The 20,492-nt window shown below is 42.5% G+C and overlaps 1 pseudogene; it reads right to left on the bottom strand.

Moving 5' to 3' along the window:
- Positions 1-662: 662 nt before the first annotated feature.
- Positions 663-20,492, bottom strand: part of LOC149276046 (3',5'-cyclic-AMP phosphodiesterase 4B-like) — a 132,748-nt pseudogene continuing 112,918 nt past the window's right edge.

Raw genomic sequence — 20,492 nt, 5'->3', positions numbered from 1 at the left:
GCTTCAGAAACACGGTTTTTTTTCTTGTCTTTCAGCTTTTACACGAAATATTGTGTAATTACAAGACATTTAACCTCCTCGGCGCCAGAGACTGGGAGCCGCCGGCAACTCCGGCGTTCACCTACCATCCTGGCGCTTCGTGGGTTAAAAGACAAGGGAGTGTTACAAAAAAAGGCACACGAGGGTGGACAGGATTTTAAACACAAACCCAACAATAATATTAATTATTAGAATTCCTGGCAGCTAGCTGGACAAAATTCGCTATATCTATATATATATATATAAAAAAAAAATCTCTCAGTTTTGTGTCGTCATTTTTAGAAATTGTTCAAGTTTTTGATTTTTTTTTTGATTCTCAGAACACGTATTTTTTTTCCTTCCTCCTTGGGGATATATATATATATATATATATATATATATATAGATGTTTGTATAGTGTATTTTTTTCCCCTGGAAACAATGTTGAGTTATGTCCATCATCATCATCTGTTGGTTTCCTGAGCATTCGTGGGACCTTTAATGTCTCTGTTCTCCAAACCTCAAGCAGCAGGAAGCTCCATCAGCCGGTTCCTTACGGAGCCCGGTATCCCGACCACAGGCTTGTCTAAAACCGACAGCTTGCATGGGTGAACTGAGGCTTTCAGTCCATTATCAAACGCGTCCTATGTGCCCAGAGGAGACGTATCTCCTGTTAGAAGGTCCATGTCCCCATCGGGAGAGTCGCCCATTTCCGCGTCGACGATATGAAGCGTTTTTGTGCTGCTGTAATAACTGATACAGTCTCCGTTTTTATCCTGTCCTTCGGAATCCTCTTCCTCGAGCGTCAGCTCAAAGTGGAACTTATCCGAGAGACCCTGACAGTCCTTGTCCTGCTCGTCCAGAAGAGGCGAAGGACTCTGGGGTATCATGCTTTGGTACCAGTTTCTATTGTCCTCCAACGTGTCCAGAATGTCTTGGGCGTCGGGTTGGACTAAATCTGCCCAGGTTTCCCACAAAGGATGGACGATGTAATCGATGAAGCCGACCTGCGGAAAACAAGCAAGGAATAGAATGTTTAGAAGCGGTAGTACATTCGGGGAATGGAATCAAGGCAGATATGGCATACGGCCTTAAAACTAGGATGTTAAGCAACTGGTGTCTTATAAAACAAGGACATAAAGAATATAGAATGCGCGTCCATTAAAAGGCATTCCAAAGTATCGTACCTGGGATTTTTCCACGGACGCCGTGTGTTTGTCGCACATCGGGCTAATTTCCATGCCGCGTTCCCTCTCCTTGTCCCCTTGCTGGAAGAATTCTTGCATGATACGATCCGTCCACTGTCTGTACAGCTCCAGCGACTTTGTGGGGTTGCTTCAGTGCACCATATTCCTGAGAACCTGTAAAAATACATTTATATTTATGACCTTATGGTACAGAATGCTCGGTTTTACACATACAGGGTCCTACAGATAGGGGGTCTGAATGTGGGACCCCCTCTTCCTCCCTCCAAAAAAGAGAGGCCCGGTACTGAGGGTTTCTTAACCTTACATTAAATATAGAAATGAGTTTCCTGCAAATTCTGCATTTTATTTCCAAATAAAAAATATTACCTGTATGCGGTCCGTGTAATTGTCCAGGAGGAGAACTCCAGAGCTGGTCACTTTCTTTGTTTCCACCATGGTCTTCAGGTCAGCTAAAAGACTCATGTGTTTAGACATATCGGTTGCAAGTACCTAGAGAGGGGGAAAAAAGAAATGATTGGGTTAATTGGGTCCAGCCATACCAATTTTATTAATAAAAAAAAAATCATGATAATAAAAAAAAAGGGAGCGGGTGAATCCTCACCATGTCGATCACCATTTTCCTGAGAGACTGTCTTTGTTTCTTGGTCAGATTCTGGAAGATGTCACAATGTTCTTTCCTGCAGCAGCTTGAACCCTACAGCCAAGTGATGGTTTTCCAGAACCGACTCATCGTTGTACATGAGAGCAAGTTCAGAATCTGCAAAAGAAAGTGAAATTTTCTCTTTAGCCTCATGCAAAAAGCGAGCAAACGGCAAAGATCTGCGCGACACAAATAGTATAAAACTTTAAAAACTATTCAGCCCATCTAGTCTATTTTGAGTAAACACTCAAACCTTAATCAGTCGTTGGTCTCGTCTTAGATTCAGGAGCCGTATGTCTATCCATGCATGTTTAATCCCCTCGCTGTATTACCCTCTACCACTTCTTCTGGGAGACTGTTCGGCTTATCTACCACCCTCTCTCAGTAAAGTAAAACTTCCTTACATTCCATCTAAGCCTCTCACCCTCTAGTTTTAGATTCTGGTCTCTTGGTCTAAAATTTCTCCTTCTTTGTTAACGCTCTTTAACATATTGAGAACACGCCTGGGCAAATGCGTCCCTGCATCAGATAACCGCAGGTATAGGCAAACAGTAAGCATCGTTCTTAATGCACCTACTTGTGTTGATAAGGAACTGATTGGAGACGCCGGGGTGATCGACGTCATGGATCGCAGCTGCAAATATTGCGGCGAGGATTTCCAAGTCGGTGAAGACAGCCTAGAACAGAACAAGCGAATGAAGCAGCGCGTTAGAATGAATATAACGGCTCTGCCTCTTTAATAAATAGTTAATGAAAGAATAACCTAGAGATATTATTTAAATTATTATTATTTATATTATTATTATTATTGTTATTATCTTTTATTTATATAACGTCAACAATTCAGCCGATACTTTAGATAAAGAGAGCCCGGCTCACAAGCTTACAATAGAAAGCACTTATGCATCTGGCTTTGAACTGCAACTCCCATAATCCTTAGCCATCATGGACACTGTAGTTCAACAACAGATGAGAGCTGCTTGATGTGTCTAAATAATATAGCATCGCGTTCATACTCACATCCAGGGCTGGGGTGGACAGGAGAACATGCGTAGACTGAGTGACGTCGCAGCGTGCAGGCTGTTGTGATAGGCTACGTCCGAGTGGTAGTGGTCTTCTAACGTCATGGTGTATGTAATCAGCGTGTCGGACGGGGATTTTAAAGGTTTTTAATAAATCTCTTTCCTAAAAAGGGGAAAAAACAATACCTTTAATCAAACGCTTCTTTAAATTCCAAAATTACAATGTAACAAAAAAAAGGGAGCATGTAACGGGTAACTTTCAGAATGCGTGGAATCCATAAATTTGCTAAAATGATCTGCTTTTGCTGTTTTTTTGTAATAAGTTAAAGGATTTAAAGCAAAAGAGAAAGAACAGTAGCAAATCAACCAATGGGAAAAGGGGATCTATGCATTTCTGATCTCCTATTGGTTTCTCGGAATTCTGAACACAGCCACACAGATACAAGCCCTTCCCAAATTATCGTTCTCCATCCACGGTATATAGAAATTACACGAGCTCAGTGACTTAATGGGTTAAAGTGATAACAGGAGACTGTAAAATTAAAAATATTTTTTTATCTCATACCTGAAATATCGCATACATGATACAGGTCAGAGGTCTATTACAAGAATACGCCGCGACCTTGAATATATCAGACCCCATTTATTAAGATCTTCTAACTCCTAAAAAGAAGAGAAATAAAGAAAAAATAAATAGCACAGAATAAAAATATTAATAAAAAAATGGATGGAAAAAACATTTAAATCTGAATCTGGGCCATATTTTCATAGCACTTTCTAAAAAAAAAATATATATATATGTTTGCCAAAAATACACACTTTTGAAATCTGTAACTTTTTAATTCTTGGCAGAAACAGCATATGTGAATACTTTCCAGAATGTAGCTACAACTAACTTTGTTAGCGTTTTTTAAGGTTCCTTTAAGAACTAATTAGGCGTGGCTAAATAATTTGAGCAAGCAACGCCCTCTGCTTTCTGATTTGCTAGATTTTGGCCCCGCCTTTCCCCTGTGAGATATAAATTGAAGCATCATCTCAATCCTCTGGACAGGTAATAATGAGACGTCACGCGCACCTTAGAGAGCAGGTCTTCGCTTTCGGTTTTGACCCCAAATCGCGACATGCTCGTGTTGTTGAGACTCGAGCTATGCATTAACTTCTTCACGCCGCTAATTTGAGTCATCAGTTGCTTTTTCTTTTTCTCCCGGTCTTTCTGTGTGGGGGATGGGATCTCCACATCATTTTGCTTGTCTGAAAACAATAAAAATATAATTTGTTAGTTTGCAACAAATTTATAGAAAACCCCCAATAATCTTAAATCTTTATAATTCCGAGGCTCTAGAATGCAAACAGAGTCTTGGTGCAGAAGACAATATCCACCAGTACTACTTTGGAAAGCCACCCAGCAGAGGCCACAGGGATTAGCAATATCATTCTTGGCATAAACGTTGCTCGGGTATGGACGTAAATGGAGGCGTAGGTCAAATTGGGTCAGGAGGTTGTAAGAAAGGCTGTTCCTTGTCATTGTCAAGCACAAAATGTTTTCCGTAAAGGGCAGGCCTATGTAATTTGTCAAACGCAAGGAACAAATTGGGCAAAGTTGGGTTAAAATAAAGTATTTATTTATATACAATGCGGTATGGAAGTTTTTTTGGGGGGGAGGGGTTAAAGAAAATTACAACGAAAAAAATAAATCCAAAGAAGTGAGCTAAGAATGTACCAAGACTAAATATTGAAAGCCCCGCAGGGTGCACACATCTGCCCATCCACATGGTATGATCCATACCTCCAGAGGCATAAGCAGGCCAGTCGATATGGTGATTGTTTAAAACCCTGGGAGGTACAGAACAATTGCCGCTGTGTCTGGAGCATTGCATTTCGATAAAATGAAGTGTTTATACCCTAACGCCATTAGCTTGACACTGATAGGTATTTCCCTGCAGGGTGCAACCATCATAGAGGAAGCTCATCTTCAGGAAATCTCCCTTCGATTGAGCGTTATGTGTTTAATCAGTTAACGCCTCGGAGGGCAGTTGAGTCAAATGTCTGTCTTCCCGAGCTTAATGTGGCTGCCCACCTTGTGTACGTTAGCTACGCTGGCTGAAGGAGCTCAAAGAGGTCACACGCTCCACCTTCCTGAGGTTTCCTCCATACCATGAGGCGTTCTGTCACTTTTAACTCATTTCTCTTTCCCTTTCTGGCTTATTCCACCCACCAAAACCTGGAGACATTATGTAACGTGACGAGAAACAAAGGGCCCAAAAAATATAGACTAAACATTGGATTTTACTGGAAAAAAGAGACCTCAAGCTGTGCCAATATGGAAGCCCTCCATGAAGAACGTTGTAAGGAGGTGAGGATTCCCCCACTGCATATAGACCTGCCATGTGCGAGCGTGTATATGGGGCACACAGACTAAAGGAGCTCTTTTCTCTCGCACGCTCGCACGTTCTGTCCTTTAACAAGAAAGGAATCCCAGGTCTCTGAGGATTCCAGATGAAAGAAAGCGGAGAAGCTGGAGAACCAGGAGATATTCCAGACTCACTGACTAGACCAGAGGGTCCAGAACTACCAGACTGACCACAAGGTCCTTATTATAAACAGGAACCTGTTACAAAAAGACTCACCTACAGAATAACTTCTCACAATCAGTTCAGGAACGATGTATCCGATTATATATATTCACTTCTTTGGATGTCTCCATATAGAGGTTGACACATCATTCACTGGTCAGAGTCGGGGACACCATTAATTTTGGGTCTGTAGCTTCCATTTTGTCTGATCTTCACAGCTACCAACATGACAAAGCCTATCGTCTCTTTTCTGAGGTGGCTGAGCCGAGTGACGTAAACAGGGAAACCCCGCAGCCTCCTACCTTATTATTCTAGGTTCCTCATGCAATTTTAATGCCCTGTGCAAGGGGGTTTATAGCCACGTTAAGGAATTAAATTCGGCAATGAGCTCATAGTCATCTTACAACAATAAGGCGCTAAATACATTGTCACGGCCAGGGACAGAATACCTCTAGTTCATGTCTTTTTTATCTCACGCATGATTATTCACCGCCCCACGTAGCTCAACAGCCCACCGCAACGCAACGGCGGTCATTGCTGCGCCATGTTATCAAAGCATTCTTGGCGCGCCAAGCTAGGAGGAACATGGCAGAAAGTTACGTGTCTACCCAAAAACGTGCTGGAGATATATTCAGAGACTTGGTTTCCAGATCTGCTCATCTCGGAAGGTGGGTCAGTTCCCGATTTAGCATTCTTTGAACTGCAAAGAGTTAAAACGCAGAACGTAAGCATATGTGCGCAGAACATACAACTCCATGTTTAAATGGGGATACTCGGGGGTTCATTTTTTAATAGGACGTGTGCCGGGGGGGGTTTATTACATTGCTCGGAACATACGGATCATCTATTCTGTACTGTAAAGGTTGGGGTGAACTCCAATGGAAGGCATTCTAGCTCCTGGCTCCATAGGTGCACCCCAAACTTTAAATAGATGGCACTTTCCCCAAAAAGAAAACGCTTAGTTACAAAATGATTTTAGCCAATGGCACATGCGTGATCACGTGAGCAGAAGCATTGCTGCAAAATGCAGGCATCCCGAGTGCCGACGTTTTGCTGCCCTAATCAGATTTCACACAATGCCCCAGTTTTTGAGCAAAAGGGTTTATCTGAAATCTAACGAGAATCCCAAATAATCTCAATGTACGTCTAGACATTCCTCATTTACAGCAGGATCAGGAAAAAAATATTGCATTTAAAACATTTTTATTTTATAGATTCCATCAAAATTCTATATTACGTTATTAAAAAATAAATAAAAAACAACCAGAAATATATAGTGTGTGCAGCCAGTATATACACCTATAGGATATGCAGATACAAATCAGATCCGTACTAAATATGTAAAATATATAGCATATAATAACCCTAGATATATATTTATTCATTCGGTCAAACCCCATGCAACTGCGTAGATTTAAAAAAAAGAAAAAAACATTTTTAGAATTAAGAATGGTCTTCGAGGTTTTGAAACCCACCTTGATGTAGCCCCAGGACACAGAAAGCAAATAATTAGCTTCAGGCATTTTGGAATCCACGGCAATATTATTAATAGATTCCGTGCAAAGGATTTATGCACCATACGAGGGATTTCAGGTGAATAATAAGGTAATTCCAGCCTCGGAATCATGGAACGACTTGAGAAGATAGGTCAGATCCCACAGACCGCGTACAAAAGATGGACCCTCGTCCCAGAGCAAATTCTCCATCCACATTGGGGGGGGGGGGGGCAAATAATAAAAAAAAAGAAAGAAGATGTTTAACTTCCGTGCACAAAATCGCACAAAGGAACCACCGATAAACCCGGAGCGTGCGGCTATTCCTAATGCGAGCGGTCGATGCCCCCGGGGGGGCTGTGGTGGCTTCGCAGTTGGCCAGTAGCGGGAACCTCCTTTGGATTAGTCGCGCCTGGTCGGACCGTGCAATGCAGTAACGATCACTCAAAGGGGGATGCGATGGATTAGTCTCTCCGAATAGGCAGATAAGATGGTGGATGTCCCTGTATAATTGAATAGAGCGTAGACACCCTCTAGGTGGCAGTTATCAGCTAGATCATTTAACCCTTTGTGATTGGCCAAGAAAACCTCAGAGCAATTTTTTAAAAAAAAACCCCAAAAAACTTTTTTTTAAGGATTCTAATTATAGTGTGGGAATTTGGGGGAATAAAAGCATAACCTTGCTGTTATTATTAAAATTAATTCAAAATACATATTTTTTCTTTTTTGGAGGATTTCACGATGAAAAGGCAGAGGAATGCGGTGGCGAGATTGCAGAGGGCAAATAATAATTGAAATTTTAAAGAAGTAGGGCTGCAAAAATGTAGCGCCTTTAGGGATACTGTTGTATCATTTTGGTAAGAAGGGTGCTGTTTAGTGCCGTTGGGATCTAGGCTGTGATCGGCGATGGATGGAGAGATCCGGGATTTCGGAAGGGAGGAATCCATTATATATTCAGGTCTTTGTTAAATAATTTATACCCAGCTGGGTAAAGATGACATCACCTCCCCCAGTCGAGTTTGGGAAAAGCTGGCTTTGCAGTATAAAAAAAAATCCCAGCCAACCTTCGGGAGGGAGTTCCAGTGCAGCCGATTTAAAGAATATTCTGTTGTCATGGCAACTGCATCACGTGCCAATGATTCCTACTGTAAGGCTGCTCTTGGAGATTAAATCATTCATTAAAAAAAAAAAAAAAAACGGCGTTCCTGCAAGAATCCTGAGTGCGGAATTCCCAGGATTCCCCACATTAACCCTTCGCTAGACTGAATAAGCAAAGCACTGCGATTTCTATAACAGTCTTAAAAACACGCAAATGAAACGGGTTTATAGAATTTTGGTTACGGCCGGTTGTGGTTTTAAGGGAAGAAAAAAAAACAGGGCAGCAGAAATGAAGCCCCCCCCCCCCCACCCCCGTGTTTCTGGCAATTATCTTTGTTTGCTCTGCTGGAAGAGGTTTTAGCTTCGGTCCGTTGCATTTGAAATCTGGGCCGGGTCCGCGTACTGACCCAGTTTCAGAATCACATACAGAAAAAAAACAGGACTCTCATTCTGGTCACTGGCGGAGAATGGAGACGCTCAGAATCAGTGTCCGTGGCAAGGTTTATGAGGGTCCACAGAACATCATTAAATTGTCCGCCACAGACCCCAGTAAATGTCCACCGTGAGCAATTCTGCAGCCGACACCTGCTTAGAATCTGCTGCTTGGGCATGATGGGAGTCGTAGTCCACAGCAGCTTAGGTGGAACAGGCTATGGACGCTGTTTGTTTTGGGGACCCGTCCTGGTGGCTCTTTGTGCCGGAACTGCTAACGCCCCGTATTTAGACACTGCCTGGGGTTTTGGTAACAAAAGCGAGGACCTCTTTCCAATTCCAATGTAACAAACGGCATCCATCATCATTCTCTGTTTTGTACCCCGATTCCCGGCCATATCTCCATTTCGACGTCACACGAGGCCCCTGTATCAGAGCTCAGCAGCAGGCCGCCTCTTATTTACTCCGTGGGAAGCCAAGCTCGTTGAGTCGTGCCGGCCCAGCCGTGACTGACTAATGAAAAGGTGGCCATCTGTTCAGAAAATGCCCCAACCGCCGAGTAGCAAATATCAAAGCAAAGCCCCGGTTATAACGGTTCTCACGACAAAACCCCAAGCGTCACCACCGCGCAACGGCACCGGAGAGACCCCGACGGGAACCTGGTAGAACCCGGCACCGAACCCAGCAATCAAGCGGGAGTCTTCGGATTAACAGACTGAACCAATCACTGCAAAAATGATGTGTTTAACAGGGATAACAAGACGGATGTTTTTCCACCAAAGCACTTTTTTTTCAGAGATGAAGTCAGAACAGTTTGTGCCCAAAATGCCACCAACATCCCCAGATCAGCTGACAGTCCTGGTAATCGTTATTTTATGTCTCCAGGTCTCTGGAGTCTCTGGGGCGTTAGGGATGCTAATTGGGGAGGGAAAAAAATGAGTGAAATAATTCTCCTTGGTGCGTTTACTGTCTGGTCAATAACCCTCACCCGGTCTTCTATTTAACCCTTCCAAGAACAGCATCCACAAGCCATGCGCAGCATTGGGCAGTGTGCACACGCAATGTATAGGAACACGTATGTTTATTCCCGTGTGCAGAGAGGCAGTTTTCTCTCTCTTTTTGGGTCGAGATGCCGATTTGCAGACAGCACCTTCAGGGGGGAAGAGATCGTTCGAGGGATCTGCTCAGACCGACGAGCAATTGTCGTGAATCTCCATTTAATGAGTTCTTGGCTAACTTACTGTGACAGCAACAACAAAAAATAAAGATAAAAACTTTCCCGGCCACTGAACGGAACCTTTCTGTGCTCCCTCTTCATTCATTAGCTGTGTGCTACATGTTTATTGCATCGTGTCCCTGTTTAGCTTGGCCAGTCCCTCTTTGGGCTCCAAATCCCCGTGTCCCTCTTGTCCAGGAGACCAAAAAAAAAAATAATAATAAGAAGAAGGTACTAAAAATACATAACCTACAAAAGTTCAAACCCAAAACCGTTGGGTATTAATCATGGCGTCCTTGGGCAAAGTCCTAATCCAATAACGGGAGATGCCCAACAGCCACGCAGGAAACCCGCAGCGCGTGACCCTTAATTGGAAGCAAACGAAAATTTTATATTTTTTGGCACCAGAAAGGCTAAAAAAAACCAAACAAATGAGGAAGAGCTTTTTATATAAAGCCTAATTTATTCATTTTTTTTTCTTTTTTTCTCTAGAAAAATAAAAATAACCGTAATTGGGATAAACAACGTTTTTTAAAATGTATTATTATTTTTTTTTACTTTGAATGCTTCCCGCGCCCGGCGATAAGAAGCGCTCCGGATCAGGACGTGGTTGCGAGATGATTTCAATGTGATTGCTGTGGGTAGGTAATGACGTTAATCGTTTTGCAAAAGCGATACACAAGCTGGATTCTGTGACCTCTGACAAAAGGCATACGGAGAGCCCGAAACCCACGCTGCGAGAAACCACGGGCCCTCCCGCCGCTGCACTCGTTAACCCCTTCAAAACCCCCAAAAACAGTATAAAGATGTGGATATGAAGCCTCTCATGCATGATTAAATTCCCTTACTGTATAAGCCTCTACCACTTCTGATGGGAGGCTGTTCCCCTTATCTACCACACTCTCAGTAAAAAAACAAACAAAAAAAAACAAACTTAAAATGTAATAATAATATAATAAAAAATAAAAAATGTTTTTATTTTGGCTGTTTAAATGCAGCGTGACACCGCGGCAGACTGGGTTTACCCTCACATGGCACGCGAAGCGTGGGGGCAGATGCGCTGGGTCTATTTATTTTTTTTCCTCGCAGGAACGACAGGATATGAAACAATGTGGCTACATAACGCCACGAGTCCCGCGGTCCCCCATATTGTTGTTATCAGACGGTGAGATCTCCTCTGCGCTGTTTGGCAGCAGGCAGGGGAAATGTAAAAAAAAAAAGAAGAGGCCAACGTTTCTACCCTGGCAGCCGAACTAAACAAATAACAGCGCTGGGTCGTGCGGTGGGGCACATAGGCACTTGGCTTCTTGCCCAACTTAGCGTAAGAAGGCAATGACAGACGCCATTGTTGGTCTCTTCAATGCCCGTACGTGTCTCCCGACCACGCTTAAAGAAACAAAGTCCCGGAGTGCCACCACGGGTCACAGAAATGCCCGTTTCCTATTATCAAAGGAACATCCTGACAACTGCTGGATCCACACGTAGTCACAGCGAGGAGACCCTGATCCTCCTTTGTTTGGCTGCGTATGTTGAGTTTGATGCCCATCAGGGGGATAGAACCGCGGCGGGGGGGAATAAATGAATGGGGTAAAACCAACTTAATCCTCATATCCTGTAGATAAGTGGTAGATAAGTGGAACAGGCTCCCAGCAGAGGTGGTAGAAGGTAATACAGTGAGGGGATTAAAGATGCATGGGATAGACATACGGCTCCTGAATCTAAGACGAGACCAACGACTTATTAAGGTTTGAGTCTTTACAGCAGGAGAAACGGGCGACTAGACGGGGGCCGGATGGGGCCGATCTGGCGGCGGGTTCTTGTTTCTAAGTACTTTTGGGCTTAGTTACCTTTTTGCAATTTCTCATAAAAAATATGATTTTGAACCATTTTGAAAAATGCTAGGAAATAAAAGAATTACTTAAAGGCTTTGATGCCCCTTCGAAGGTTCCTTATTTTTTTTCGGGAGGGGGGTTGTATAAAAATTACAATCGACATTCTTTTTTCTAGAGATGTTTCTCTTTTCCCCAGTTGGCGGGGAAACAGATTAAAAACTAACGCTGCTTCATGAACGTAACTAAACTGAAGAAATATAAGTGTTTCTCAAGAATAAAAAGTCCGTGTCTGAGATCCTGCGGCCGCTCCGTTCGGGGCGAGTTCCTGACGCGTTCTGCTCCGTTTAGCTCATTGCAAATTTCCTGTTCATTAGAAAAAGTTTCATCACTTGTGAAAAGTCAGCGAACGAGACCTTTAGATATTAGTAACTGAACTAAAAACGCTCAATTTTAAAGGGCTTCCAGCCGCAAATGTGTAATATGGGGTGAAGAAAAAAAAATTGAAATTAAACCCAAAATGTATTCACAACCAAAAATAAAGTTAAACTCTGCGGAGAAAAAAGTTTAACTTTGGACAGAGCAAATATATATATATATATTTTAAGTTGTTTTTCTAGACAAAAAATATTTGTAAAACTTTTTTGAAACTTTAAAAAGATTGAAGGGTTTCCAGCTCTCCATGGACTACGACTCCCATTATCCCCATATGGGGATTGTAGTCTGGAAGTTGAGATTGTCCATCTGTGTGCTAAAAGTGTCCCCAGCGTCCACAACGTGCCTCCAAAGAGTTAATCTCTCTTGTTTTTTTGTATTTAAGGGATTTGACAGGAAACTTGTCCTCTCTAAAGTCTCCGCGGCTTCGTTACAGTTTCCCCCCTTGGCTGCTTACCTAGACAATGACATCTTTAACGCAGCGCGCCAATGTAATTAAATATACGAGCCCGTCATGGACGCAGGCCAAGTTTTTGTTTAAGAAAACCCAAAAACTAGCACTTCTGGAACGGACAAAGAAACTAATTTATTTTATTGCTGTGGGTCTTAGAGATCGATACATTTGAAACCGGCCGTATCCAGAAAACAACGATAAATAACGATTTCAGAGAGTACGTCCGCTGGAGCCGAGGGTTCTGGGTAATGAATGCTAGACCCCAATGTAGAGTTCCCCTGTTATGTTCTTTGCATAGGAGTTTAAAGGGAAACTGTCAAATCCTTAATTAAATCACTCCTAACGTCGATATCCCTCTTAGATTATATCCTTATTATATTGTAGATTATATCCAAATTCTGCAACATTCCAAATTATACCAGGCTTAATTCTGCCGCATTCCAGATTGTATCAATCCTTGTTCTAGAGTACACAAATTCCAATTCTACCCATTCCAGATTCTATCAATTCTAATTCTACCCATCCTAGATTTTATCAATCCCTATTCTAGATTATTACAGTTCTAATTTTGCCCCATTCCAGATTATATCAATCCCAAATTTCAGACCAATCCTAACTCAAAACTCATGCGCAATCCGTTCTGCCCGGTCTGCCAGGGGGGGGGGTTTCGCTGAAGGATCTCAGGAAACGGAGGAAAAATATAGATAAAATGTCCCGGCTACGCCTTTGGCGGATATCAGCTCTAGAAAATAAAACTCTGAAACATTTAAAAAAAAATTGAATATTTTAAAAATAATTCAATGCATTGCTCAGCATTGTTTAAAGGGTTAAAAATAAGTCATACATTTTTAATTGTTTTATTTCCCAGAACTTTCTAAATTGTTTAACTTTCTTAACGAAACCCACCGGGGCGAGTATGTTAGGAAGGATGACGTTACCCAGAATGCCCTGCAGCGCTGCGGTTTTGTCATTCTACAAGAAACTATCTTTTAAATCATCCAGGATATGCAAACGAGATCACGCAACGAGTGCATTTCCCATGTTGTTTAATATACACAAGATGATTTTTTTTCTGGAGTGTCTTCTATTTACCTTAAATGACTCGTAGAACTAATATATATATTTATATATTTTTTTTATTTATTTACCCTCATTTTATTTGGGACTAATATATATGGTTTTATTCTTCTATTTCTTTGTTCTTCAATTTGTCTTCAGTTCTTTTATACAAGCAGAATTAAAATGAAGATGAAGTACGATCCATATTTATAGATACACGAGACCATGTATAATCTAAAAATATATATATTTTACATATTACTTATCTTTAAGCCTTCCTAACTTAGCCATGAGGTAATATGGTGATGTCACGCGCTAACAGCAGACTATTATTATTATTATTATTAATATTATTGTTTGGAAAAACAAAAATTCTTCAGCTACCTTTAAACTTTGAAATAAAAAAAATTAAATAAAAGGAACTGCAATAAATACATGAATTGGAACGAGACGGCAAAAATATTTACGCCACTGAAACCATCCCACGAAAAACACATTTTTCAAATTCTTCAAGTAATTAATTACCGGTTTTAAAATCAGCTTTGGAAACAGAATAAAATAAGTCTCTATCCTTCCAATAACTACTTCCAGCGTCTTCCTGCAGCCGGATTTCACAGAGCAGGGAAATAAGACGGGGTATTATGCGGCCGAGCGGACACCCGACAGGCTGAATTATTGCTGGAAACTCTGGTGATCCGGGGGAACAGTCACCGTATTGAGGAGCCCGGGAGAGGTGTCACTAGCCTCGGCCAGATCACCTGGCTCGCTAATTCATATCAAACACGCTAGTCCTTGAATTGCGTGTCCCTGATGTGTAAACGTTCCTTAACCAGGAAAGTCTCACTGCAAAGAAACCTTATGCTGAAGCCAGAGTCGGTGCTCTTTCGAGCTATAACTCACTTAATAAAATAGGCCAACTCCTGTATTTGTCACCTCTCTGAGAAATGCCTTTTACAGATTTATACCCCCAAAAATTGGGGAAAAAGCAACGTTACATAGAAACACAGAATCTGCCGGCAGATCGGCCCCCATTTGGCCCCCGTCTAGTCACCCGTTTCTCCTGCTGTAAAGAATCAAAACTTAATCAGTCGTTGGCCTGGACTTAGATTCAGGAGCCGTATGTCTATCCCATGCGTGTTTAAATTCACTTGACAAAAACCTGGTTTTGTCCCATTTTTTTCCCAACAAACTCCCTTTATCTGCAGACCCGGAGCCGCCTTTGCTGTCAGTCATGTGATATTTTGGGCAACTTTCCCGGCTCAAACCCCACACTGAGCTGATGCTTTATGGCGATGCTAATGAAGTCCGTTCCTCCATAGACTTTCATTAATCAGAGAGTCCGGCTGGGTGATTAAGACCGAGCCATTCTATTGTTCCCCACAGGCAGTATGATAAGGAGTCGGGGGGTTAGTAGATCGGGGGTCAGATAACAGAGCGAGAATCATACAAACGGCTGATATGCAGCTGCCTGAAGACTTTATATTATGGGGCAAAAACTACAACTGGTTTTTGAAGCAAAACATCAATATTTTTGAAAGTTCTTTTTTCATTTTTAATATATGCAGTTAAAAAACACACCATTTGGTGGGAGATCCCCTTTTAAAGTAACAGTACACTAAAAAAGCAGAAAGGAAAAAAAGAATCGCCTAGTACCCCGATCCAGCCAACTTATCGGCGACAGCTGACTTAATAAAAACAATGCATTCGGCCAAATGATTTTCTTTCCAAGTAAAAACGTGTGCTGGACGTTAGCGCGGCGTCTTGGAACAATCCCCTAATCATTCAGAGACTGCTTTCTTTGTTGTTGCTGCAATAAGCGTAATTTTTACCCAAACCAGGAAGGAGACAGGAAATTGGAATCACACTTTTAACAGCTGCCCCGTACCCTGTATTACACCGACATGACGTAGTTTGGCTGCGGAGCCCGGGGCCACATATTCTGACAGCGGCGGGGTCAGGAAGATGGGTCACATTTTACCGTGTTATTGGAGTGCAATTTCTGTCGGGTCTTCCTGCTTTTTTTCTTTCCCCTTTCTAACTGACTTGCATTGTCTTCCTCTTATTATTATTCTTTTTCCCAAAACATCCTGTTTTTACAATGAAATGTCTATTTGGATTTGCTGGGGGATCTCTTTCCATCACGCCGTATCAAAGGCGGTTTACAGTATTCCTGTTATTTTATCAGCCGGCGGCTGTCGGGTTATCGCCCCGTGACGCCACTGTCTGCAAAAGGTCACTGCTGTATTTTTTACTTTTTTTATTACTGAGCTTGGCTGCCAAAAAAATAATAATAAAAAACAAACATCCAGAAGAGGATGCATTTGCCTGGATTTTTTCTATTCTGCATTAAATAATATTTTTAAAAAAGTAAAAAAAAAATGTATTAAAAAAATCCATGGACATTTTGGCATCAGGAGCTGACACTTAAAAACATGGTTTTTTTAAATAATAATAAAAAAAAAAAACTTTACAGGTGTTGAGTATGTTTAATGTATAATGTATTTGAACTCTTTATGATTTACTTTTTCAGGTAAGATTCTTATGAAACTATCAAAGTTTATGATGTCATTGGGGATTTTTGGAAGCAGAGCGTCAGCCCCGCGGCTCAAACAGAGTTACTGTAGCAGGAAGAAAGTTTAAAAAAAAGAAAAATTCACTCCGCAAACCGGTTATATAACTTTTCAGAAAAAAAACTTGCTCGTCCCACATGCAGAAAATTAAACTGACTTTTGGTGAACTTTTTTCCTGGGGCCTCTAAGGACACGAGTTCTGCTGAGAATCAGTCCAAATTAGCCTTTAATATTTGGGCTTCCTGCTTGAAACTTTAACCCTTTCACTAAGAAAGCAAAAAAAAAAAATCATGCCGAGGTCATAGATTTGTAATGAAGCATGCTCTAGGTAGCTGGATTCTGAAAGGAAGTTTTACTTTGCTGAGAGGGTGGTAGATAAGTGGAACAGCCTCCCAGCAGAGGTGGCAGAGGGTAATACAGCGAGGGATTTAAACTTGCATGGGATAGACATACGGCTCCTGAAGCTAAGACGAGACCAACGACTGATTAAGGTTTGAGTCTTTACAGCGGGAGAAAACGGGTGACCAGACGGGGGCCGAATGGGACCGACCTGCCGGCAGATTCTAGGCTTCTCTCTCCGGACTGGTTATGTGCAGAGATGATGGGCTTGGCATTCGGTTAGATTTTCACACTTTCTATGGAAGGATTTTAATGTTTTCATACTGCCTTTTTTTTTTTTTCTTTCTATGAAGGAAGCTTTTCTTTTACCTCCATCAGAACTGAAAATCTATTTATTATTTACAATAATTCTTAAGCTTTAAGATTTTGTGTTTGGGGGCAAAAAAAGGAAAGACGAACACTCTAAACTAGAACGTGTTTAATATTTCACTTTCCCGGTTTAGTAGCCTGTATTGTGTTACATTGTTAAAATTTATAAAAACGCTACATAAAAACCCGAATAATGTAATGAATTAACCATTTGATTAGTATTCAAATCTGCTAAATTATAGAGTGCTTTTTGCAGAAATCAAAGAAAAAAAGTATCATTACTGATTTATATAGCACTATCATATTCCGCAGCGCTGTACAATGCGAAATAGTTACCAAACTTATATTAATGTATATACAAACACCTAAACAGGCGTAAATATTTATCAGTAGAAACACTCACGCCATGTATAGAAAAAGGTTTTTCAGGAATATGTAAACAGTCGCCTAACGAATGAAAGTTTTACAAATACGGCCGATACAAAAGATTCCACAAAGTTCTTTTATTCTTTTTCAACTTGTAATATTTAAGAATCAGAAGGCATGATCTAGCCGGCACACACCGGCACTCAGAAAGGCAAAGAACACCTAGTCGTAAACTGCCAATGGGGATCTCATCACAGGCTGGCACAGGGGATCTCATCACAGGCTGGCATAGGGGATCTCACCATACTATGGCACTGGTTACCTAATCACAGACTGGCACTGGGCATCCACATATAACATGGCTCAGGGTACCCAATCATAGACCGGCACAAGGCACCTAATCACAGACCGGCACAAATCTTATCATAGGCTGGCGCTGGGCACCCCATACACAGAGAAGCATAGGACACCCCCAAATACAGTGGCACATGACCTTACCTTATTTGATGCCATCTCGCTGACCGATCTGTAGGTCTGGATGGTCTCTAACTGGTCCAGACACCAGTCCAGTTCTTCCAGGGTGTCCATAGCCAGTTTCTGGTAGGAGTCTTCTGCAAAGAGACACATGGACATGTAATCAGGCTCCAGGGTGTCCAGGCTCTGCATGCTGGACTCGGGGCTCCCACAGCTCAGACACACAGTGCTATAGGGGGCACAGAGCTCCTTCATCCTGCCCTCGCTGCCCTTCCGCAGTCTGCACATCAGCAGCTCAGCTCTGTACTAAGCACAAGAACTGACTGTTTTCTATTAACACCCTCTGATGTCACAGCTGCCCTCCCCCAGCCCGGGGGTGGTTCTGCAGTCACTGGGAGCTTCCTCAGCCTTAATCACCTCTCACTGAGCCCAGACTCCGGGCTTGTGCAAAAACTTACTTCCCCAACTGCCCTCTTCTCCCATATTTAATGTGTTCTTTATTGCTCACTCAGTTTGAGTTTCTGCAGAACACTGATGTTTATTTCATGGAATTAAACAAGAAGAAAATAACAATCTGTATACAGTAAAGAAATGTGTAGAGCGGACGCGCGTTCCGGGAAATCAGAGACTCAGAAACACTTTATAACCCAAATCCCAAGAAGGGACGAACCAAATCCCTCACCCCTCTTTCTTCCCCAATGCCTTGTTTCCTCCCCAGTGCCCTCTTTCTTCACCTGTGCCCACCTGTTTTTTCCCTCACTGTTTCTCTCCTCCCCTGATGCCCCTTTTTTCTCCACAGGTACCCCTCTTTTCTCCCCTGATGCCCCTCTCATTTCACCTGATGGCCCTCTCTCCACCTGATGCCCCCTCTCTCCTCCCCTGATGCCCCCTCTCTCCTCCCCTGATGCCCCTCTTTTCTAGGAGGTCAGAATGTTTGCTGGGTATGAGGGTATCGCAGGGTTCTACAGCCCTAAAAGCCCCGATAATGTGTATCTGCAGCCCTGTAACGTTTGCTGTGGCTCGGGCAGGGGCCCCATTTAGAAGCCCATTTAGGTGAGGAGGTCTCTTCTCCTATCTGCCCCCTGAATCAGGAGTTAAAATATAAACCCATTTTTTGAGAATACCAACGTCTGCCAACCCACAGCCATGAATCCTGCGGTTCTGCTTCCCCCGGACGCTGCGCTCTGACATCATTTTTAATTCGCCGCAGCCTGGATCGTGGGGGCCGATAGCTGTTTTATATTTTATTAAATAAAAAAAAAATTCGGAGGAAAATGACACACTGGGGGACAATGTATAATCTGAAAGAGGGACCGCTGAGGTCTTGGAAGCTTATGGGGCAAGAAAATCTAAATGTGACCACCGAGGGCATTCAGTTTTCATATTCTCGATATCGCTATACGATACGGACCTCGGTGAATGTTTCAATCCACCTTTGTGGTTAATCTTAATACCGTATATATGGCCGTTTAAGAAGCATATAAAAGCTTTTGGAACCTGGGATGTTTCTTCTGACTTTTGAGACCTTTGAGGTCTTGAAAGCTTGTGTTATTCTGCATCTTTTTTCTAGCTCAATAAAAGGTATCAGTGAGTTCCGGCTCCATCGATACAGAACTATAATGAGTAACACCAAGAAAGTAGATCCAAATGTTACTCTCATTTTTAAAGCCACGAAGATATTTTGTTCTGTTTGGGTCAAATTTTGTGATCCGCCGAAAACATGTCATATAAAGCAGTAACAAGTTTACTGAGATGGTAGTAAATGAGCAGAATGGCTTCCCAGCAGAAGTGGTAGAGGGTAATACAGCGAGGGGATTTAAACATGCATGGGATAGGGATACGGCTCCTGAATCTAAGACGAGACCAACGACTGATTAAGGTTTGAGTCTTTACAGCAGGAGAAACGGGCGACTAGACGGGGGCCGAATGGGGCCGATCTGCCAGTGGGTTCTATGTTTCACTGCTCCTCTGTACCATTATGCCTTATTCAGTAATATTATTCAGTAATGTTATTGTCAGTTTTAGTGTTTTTTTTATTTTTCGGTATCTCTTATTGTAACCCCGCTACGGTATGTGCTGGCGCCATATAAATAAAGTGTAAGGTAATGTATGCAGGGTGCCAGCAGGCGTTTCGTGTAATACCTGCATGTCTGGCTTGTTATCAGAGAGCGTGTATTTTGAGATGCGAAGCTTTGTACCGTGGATCTCGGGACAGTTGGTCGGTATGAAATCACGTAATTTAAAGTATTTATTTGCAGAGCGTTTCATGTGAGATGAATCAGGCTGGGTGGGACGTCTCCGGGGCTGGCAGCGATACAACATCCGGCGTGTCAAACACAACCTCACACCCATCACACACCTCGCATTCAATCAAACACCGACCGTCGCCAGCCATGTGCCTGATAAGGTCAGATATCTGGATACTAACCAGACAGCTCAGCCGGACGGCCTCTAATCCACAGGTGAACCCCAGCAGATCGGCCCCCATCCGGCCCCCGTCTAGTCGCCTGTTTCTCCTGCTGTAAAGACTCAAACCTTAATCAGTTGGTCTCGTCTTAGATTCAGGAGCCGTATGTCTATCCCATGCATGTTTAATCCCCTCACTGTATTACCCTCTACCACTTCTGCTGGGAGGCTGCTCCACTTATTTATTACCTTTCCAGCAAAGCCTGGACATTTTTCTTACTAAGTGAATTTGTTCACGGAGAGCATCTCTAACGTGTGCTTTTTGTTTGTTAATCTATGTCACAGCTTTATTAAAAGTTACACTCAGGGAAGCTAAGGCTGGAGGCAGCCCGTGGCAGAGCCAGAATTACCAAATTTCCTGTCCTGAAGTCCCCCCCCATTCTTACTAAATCTGCCTGAACCAACGAACCGCTCCCATGGGATACACATCT

The sequence above is a fragment of the Sceloporus occidentalis genome, unplaced genomic scaffold (genome assembly GCF_023333645.1).
Source record: "Sceloporus occidentalis isolate IW3139 unplaced genomic scaffold, rSceOcc1.0.p SCAF_249, whole genome shotgun sequence".
In the NCBI taxonomy this organism is placed as follows: Eukaryota; Metazoa; Chordata; class Lepidosauria; order Squamata; family Phrynosomatidae; genus Sceloporus; species Sceloporus occidentalis.
This window is presented reverse-complemented; position numbering and strand designations above follow the sequence as displayed.